Below are 7,672 nucleotides of genomic sequence, written 5' to 3' on the forward strand. Positions count from 1 at the left end.
AACTATTTCGTAAAAATTGTCTCAAATTTATGTGCACATAAAGATAAATGCTTCAGTATATCAATTTTATTTATCGCTATGGAGAATAAAGGGGCCATGCATTAAATAACACTAGGTGACAAATTGAAACTTTTTTCCTGTATCTGGTGTGTAAATGGGTGGATTTACATAATTTTGGGATGCTGAATTCAGTGGGAAAATCAGTTTCTTTCTATTGTGTCACATTTTGTAGATACACAGTACTAACATAAAGACAGCAATATGGTATGGGTAAATATGGACCATTTTAAATTCAAGCATAACATTAACACTTAGAACCCCACTAAAGTTTTCTTCACAACATAAAAACTCTTATAAACCAACAAAATCACGTTTCAGCACGCACTACATTACAAGGCTGATGTCACTAACTCAGTCGTCTCTACCAGGTAAAGCCAGTACACTTTTTGCATAACTAAATACCTCTGCCATATAGTGACTCTTTTGAAAACTTCCTCCACCATATAATACATCCAAATAAAAAGTTGAACTATTATAATTCTGATTTATTATATATAATCCCTGAAAAATGATAACAATAATGTAAAAACATTTTTAAAATCTAAAATATTTCAAAATCCTTACATGATACAGCAATTCCGAAGTCCGTTTCGGATTCTACCATAAAAAATTGATATGAATTGATATATCACACACCAGATGCAAAATGGCTGTTAATCATAGTAGGTATCATAGAGTAATCATAAATAAAAACTAATTAAAAACAACTGAATGGTTCTTAAATGGCTGCTAAAATACCCTGATCTCTCAACCCATTACATTTTTTCTTGTGGCTATTTAAAGTGAAGGGTCTACCAGGATTGACCAAGAGACATGGAAAGAATTAAAATGGATAATTAGGGATGAGATACAATGTTTCAACTGAACAGAGTTGCTCAAAGCATTAAACAATTTCCAAAACAGACTTATGCATTCTTTGGCAGTGGATGGGAGCCATTTTGAATACCTTCTGTATATTGATTAACTGATATCAACACGTGACACAATTATAACATTCTTAAATCGTTTTTAATGATTTATCATTCTTTAAATTCTATGCCTTGGATTAATTTTGTAGTTAAATTTTAATGGTGCATATTCATTTTTTAGCCTTAATATGCTTTTGTTAGAAAAAATGTAAAAATACGTATGTGGTGCCATTTAAAAACATAGTTTTTGAAAACATATTCAAAATATTCCTTTTTTCACCCCAATAACTTTTGTGTATAGAATTTCTTCATAAAATTAAAAATAGAAAAGCTACAAGCATCTTATATTCCATGTGCTTGCAGGATGAAAAGACTCTTAAGTAATGAATGAGAACAAAATCTATTTACTGTTTTTTAGGAGTGTACAGGTAGGAAGACAAAAAAAGCCACACTTTATCAGGAGTTCTAAAATGTGCACTTCCAAGAATTATACGAAATTCTTTTTCAAATGACATTTCTCCAAATTTAATTTAACTCGAAATGAAAACAGGAGATAACTTTAAAAAAACTGCTCTTTTGACACAAATACGAAAAAGAAAATGATATTAATTTAAACACTCAGATCATACATATAACATTAGAAACTGATGGTGGCTGTTTTTGTGTGTGTAATTTAGTTCATGTTAAAACCATTCTTGCTCTCTTTTGATTGAGTAGTATTTCCCAACCGAATCCATAAGAAAAAATTATATATGTCTTTTATACATTATCTCCGTGGCAAATCTCCTGCATATAACCTTCAACAGCTCCCGCAAAGAGGAGTGCAGCATTTACTAATAAAGGAGTATCACTATCAAAGAGACATTGACAGTCAGGGATTTCTAAGTACGCCCCCTTCGCCCCCCAAAAAAACGTAATTTTAGGTCAAACCGTTCATTCTATACAACTATTGTAAAGATATGGGTTACAGCGCAGAGTTCGAGCTCTCCGCATTCCAGAAAAAGAGCACTATTGTTTAGATCACCAGCAACATGTATTTATAAGAAAACAGAAAATAAACACACACAGTCGAGCTGACACACACTTATGATTCTTCTTCTGTATTTATATGTTGCACAAAAAGCAGATCATTTCTCGTTCGTGTGAAGGAATATTTCTGTTACAACATGTCATTGAGTAAAGCAAGTCGTAGTGATAAAAGAGAGACAGAAGTTGTGTTGTACGCAGTCACACACTGCAATTGATATTCAGAGTTTACGAGTTTTTTTCTTTTAATATTCCAGCATTCTTTCTCTTTTTAAGAGACGAAAGGTTGAGTCTTAAGTCCTTTGACCCCTCCATCTAAAGTGAAAAATTAAAAAGTTTGTTGCATACCAACTTATGAAGATGTAAATATCTATTTTGAACAGATCACATCTAAGTAAGTATTTTTGCTCCCTCTCTTTTCAAAAAAGACTTTGATTTCGAATTTTTTTCTCTGCTTTCCTTAGACATTGCCCTATCAATCATAAAAATTACAGCATGATTGATTTTCATAGGAGCTACGACATGATAAATGTTTAATGGAGTGGGAAATTGAAATTTTCATCCCTCTAGCTCTGATATCACCATCTATCTCTCTCGCACGAGGCATCACTCTCACACAAGCGAGCAATATTATAATGTCACAGCAATCTCCTATTGGTTCTTGGCACATGCAGGAAATTTGCCATGGAGAATAGCTATTCTTATTTCAGGCACACTTCGAAATGTCTACATTTCACAACAATGGAAGTACAGGTCTTTAACTTTGTGTCAAATTATATAAGAAGATTCGCCTTTTTATTTTAAACAATGCCACCAGGTTATCTTTTGATAACATCATCTAATTTATTAATCTCTACATTTTCGCCTGGAGAACTTCTAGATTTTAATAATGTTTTTGCAAATGATTTAAAAACATTTATTTCTGGAATGAGTAACGTACATTAATATATTCAGAATTACTCAGATACGTAAGCAAAATGTAAAGAAATCATATAACTTATAATTTTCTGTGTAAGGTTTCATCTAAAACTACCATATAGAAAGCAAAACGACTGGTTGGGCTGTCTTAAAAATTGGCTGCAACAGAACAACATGGCAAGTATTAGCAGTTAACATTAATACAATAAAGAATGTGAAAAAGCTGAACTGTATCAGATATAAGTTATTCATACCATGTACACATTGTACATAAGTCAATGACACCCACCCATGTTTAAAGCTGGATGTATTATTTTAATGAATATTATTTCCAGACTGTACACACTTCAGGCGTATTTAATTAACAAATTTAAACAGCACAATTTCCTCAAGCAGTGGAATGCCCTTTTAACAGTGGTGAAGTACTGAGAGATTCAATACAATGGATTCCTTCCTGACTCAACAATTCATTATACATTAGTATCTTTCAAATGTAACAGTTGCATGCTAATTAATGCCATCATTCATTAAATTTCCTTATACTAGGAGTTACAATTCATTGTGAAAATATACAGTTCATACTTTTAATATATAAATTGACATGGATCACGCACCTCTGAAATGATTAATTATATGAAAGAAGTACAAGTTAACAAATTACTTAGTTGTTTGCTACAAATTAATGTGAAATATATTTAACATAGGTATTGACTTCATAAAAATATATATCCTCTAACGACCATGTAAGTAATAAAACTACTGTTTTTTGGTATTGAGGATATACAATTTTGCTTTATAACTTCAGTAGAAAGGAATATTTTGAGAGAAAGAAGTTAAAAAAGGAATGTTTGTTTATGAAATATATAATGTTATTCAGGGCTTATGAAGTGTAGAGATACTGTCTCCCGAGTCACAATACCAATTTCTTAGTGCCAAATTCATTTTAAGAAGTCTCCATTGTTTATGCTACAGACCTTGTCATAGAATGGATTAATAATCTTCTTTATAGAGTAGAACTCCAATTATTCGTCACTGATCAGCAGATTATCCAACTGTCTTTCTCTCGCTCCTCTTTTATTTATTTTTTTTTGCTGCAGAAAAAATATATAGTACTGTACATTATGTTAGTATGTATTTTTTCTAGAGATGGTTATTACAAGCCTCTATTGTTACACAGTATGTAGTAGGAATGCTGCTGTTGCTGCTGCTGCCAGGCCAGAAACAGTTACTTGTAAAATAGTCACTATATGCCTTCAAAGAAATGACCCCAAGAACTTTCACATAATTGCAAACCCATGTACCATTTAGTCATTCTCCTACTGTTCGAGTGAACTGTATAATCTCTAGTCAAAGTGCCTTCCAAAGTTGTCAAAAGAAAACTGTCATGCTAAGTAGGCCTATCGAAAAAAAAAAAAGAAGTGCAAATAATTGAGCAATCACAATATGAGATTAGCATTACAACTAAGCGTGATTTAATCAAATACAAGGATAAAGTGTTATGTATTACTGTACTGTTGGTGACACAGATCATCTGCCCTGAACCTTGGAAAAGTTAGGGGTGATTGTTTTGAGGAGTGTGAGGCTAACCTTAGAGCAAGCAGCTGGCTAACGGTACTTTTGGGGCAAATATACTCTGCTTAATCCCCTTTCTATTTTCTTAAAAAAAAAAAAACAAAAACAAAAACAAAAAAAACATTTCTCTCCATTTATACGTGGAAGATAGAGGTGAACGTTTGCTTTCTCTAGTTAACAGAATTGCTGATGTAAATATAGGCTATATTCAAAGTTAAGATGTAGCAATACAACTTTCATGTGTAGTGTTTGTGTGTATATATATAGAGAGACTAAGTGTACATAGTAACTCTTGTAGAATAATTTCATATGTAGTGTTTGTGTATATATAGAGATTAAGTGTACCTAATCATGCTGTCTTCTAAGAAAAAGAAAATAATTCATTCCCAAGTAAGTGAAATAATAGCGAAAGTAATAGAAACATGTGATAATGAAGCCAAGAATAAGAGTCTTACGCATTTAATAATAATAATAATAATAATAATAATAATAATAATAATAATAATAATAATAATAATAATGATTTATTTTAGCTGGCAGAGTTAAGGCCGTAAGGCCTTCTCTTCCACTCAACCAGCAAAAAGTGTATATTCAGTATATTCATACGCATGAACTTACAAAGAATTCAACAATTTGATTTAGATGAGAGTTACATGTATACAAGAGTTATTTACGAATTAAACAACAAAATACTATTAGTTACTCAGACCATTAAACATGCGGCATATTATACTGGTTTGTCTGAATTTATGACAAAACAAATTAGAAGGAAAAAAAAAAAAAAACAGGATCACCCCAAAGAGGGCTGGGAAGGCTATTGTCAACATACATTAAAAGTGAAAAGCCAATATAGATTTCGACATAATACAGTGCCTGCAGTAGTGGATAATCCGATTATTTCTTTGGATAACAAAGCGATAGTGATAGTGATGATAGCAGCAGTAATGATATGATGAAAGTGATTCAGAATTAGCCACTCCATTGTAATGCGGTACAGAATTGGTCAGTCAATACTTTTATAATGCATGCTACATTGTATTTCTATTTTCAAACTTTCTTTCTCTCCATCCACTCCTAGTGCGAAACTACCCGCATTCCTTCCAGGGCAGATGAGCTGTGTCATCGACAGTACTTCATTGTGTTTTATTAGTTATAACCAGCATAATATTGCATAGTGTAGTGTGAAAATGCCAGCAGTTGCAGTACAGCAGGTTTAAATTACTATTATTCACTTAATTTATGAAAATCTCGTATGGTATGAATCATCCAATTTTTTCGAGGTTAACTGTAGGTTCTTGTTGATGAATATATCTCTTAATAATTCTGGAGGGAATATGCTCAGTAACATGAGAAACCTTTCATGAGAGAGTATATATATATATATATATATATATATATATATATATATATATATATATATATGGTCTCTGGATAAACTTCGGGGCTTATACCGCGTTGTCTTGGTGTTGGTGGCTGACGAATTTACTCAGCTCTGAAGATGACCATAACACAGCGGTTGAAATGTCAGCCACCAAGACAACATGGTATAGGCCCCGAAGTTTATCCAGAGACCATGTACACCAGCCGCGGAAGCCTACGCGAATAGAGTATATATATCCTTATAAGAAATGATGTTACACAGACTGGGAATGGGTTCGGTGATCCACAGCAATGATATCTGCTTAAAAGGCCTACAGAAATGCGTCATGTGAACCTCTGGTTACAGCTAGCAGGTCACTTCAATACTAATGACACACTGAATGCTTGGGCTTTGTTCCAGGATACAAACAAATTGCCTTGGTAACAGAAGCTGAAATTTATGTATGTATGTATGTATGTATGTATGTATGTATGTATGCAGGCAGAGTAGTGAAGAGGTATGTATTGTCTTGGGCTTGGTGCACAGCTTGTTCATGGTATTTCTTTGGAAGTGTAACAATTTTATTGACGATGATTTGTTATGAAATTAAATTGAATTGGACGTAGCCACCTTTACCACTCACATTATGTATACAAAAAATAAAAATACGCCATTTTGCGTCACAGAAGTGCATATGTGAAAATCACAATGTCACAGGAACAAAACACTAAACAAAACCTTGCTAGACTTTACCACTCACATGATGCATTTCCGGCTGTAAGTATATTAAGCAAATATCATTGCTTTGGGCCATTGAACCCACTCTCTGTATAACATAATTTCTGATTCCAAGATTTTAGGTATCCATGGAAGGTCTTGAAACATATAGTATCACCCATAGATATGAAGAATTACTGTATACCAGTACACACACTTTAAACAAAAAATTGCGCCAATGAAATATAAAAATCAAATATTAAGAGAGAGATAAAACGAGAGAGGAAAAGAAGGCAGACAGGCCTTATGCTGATATTGCATGACAAGTTATACTGGAGAAAATGCTCTCATCATCTGATGTGCTCTCGTAGCTCGCACGGTGTGCTTAAGAAGCTGGTAACAGATAATGTACACAAGCCAAGTGACATACCCATATATTGTTGATGGTGCTATAATGTATGCTTCATTTTCTAAATTAACAAACATGAAGTCAGAAGAGTGACGAATGTCTCAGATGAATACATATTTCCTCATTTAAAGAAATCAAAGAAATAAATGTATTATTTTTTAAGTTAAATAATATTAACCTCATCCAGATAATATACACAACAAAAAGTAAGCAATATGAACTAATTTGTGAAAGTCCTTTAAAATAATAAATGTTTAGATTCGGAGTGTATGAATATGAAAAATATTCTACAGTACTAAAAAAAAATACAAAACTTTCGTTGAATGGGATATCCAAGTGCAGAATATATGTAAAGATGCCTAACAGAGGACCATGTAGAGGATCAGATAATGTGGTATTTGGGATATGAGAGTTAAATGAGCAGTAATAAACTAGTCATATAGACAGATTTACTTTATCTTAATGAATCTCATCAATGTAATAAGTATTCTTATAATATATGCAAATTTAGCATCAAGAACAGTAAAATTTACATTCATGAAAAATTAAGAATTTTCTGCACATTTACAAGGAAGAAGTTTAATCTGACTTTATAAAACATTTAGTACTAAAATAAAAATAGTGCACTTTATTCCCATGTTAGAATGTACGAAAATTTAGAAATTTAGACTCTATATATTCTCAAAAATATTTCGCAAATGA

This window comes from Periplaneta americana, chromosome 7 (genome assembly GCF_040183065.1).
Source record: "Periplaneta americana isolate PAMFEO1 chromosome 7, P.americana_PAMFEO1_priV1, whole genome shotgun sequence".
Lineage (NCBI taxonomy): Eukaryota > Metazoa > Arthropoda > Insecta > Blattodea > Blattidae > Periplaneta > Periplaneta americana.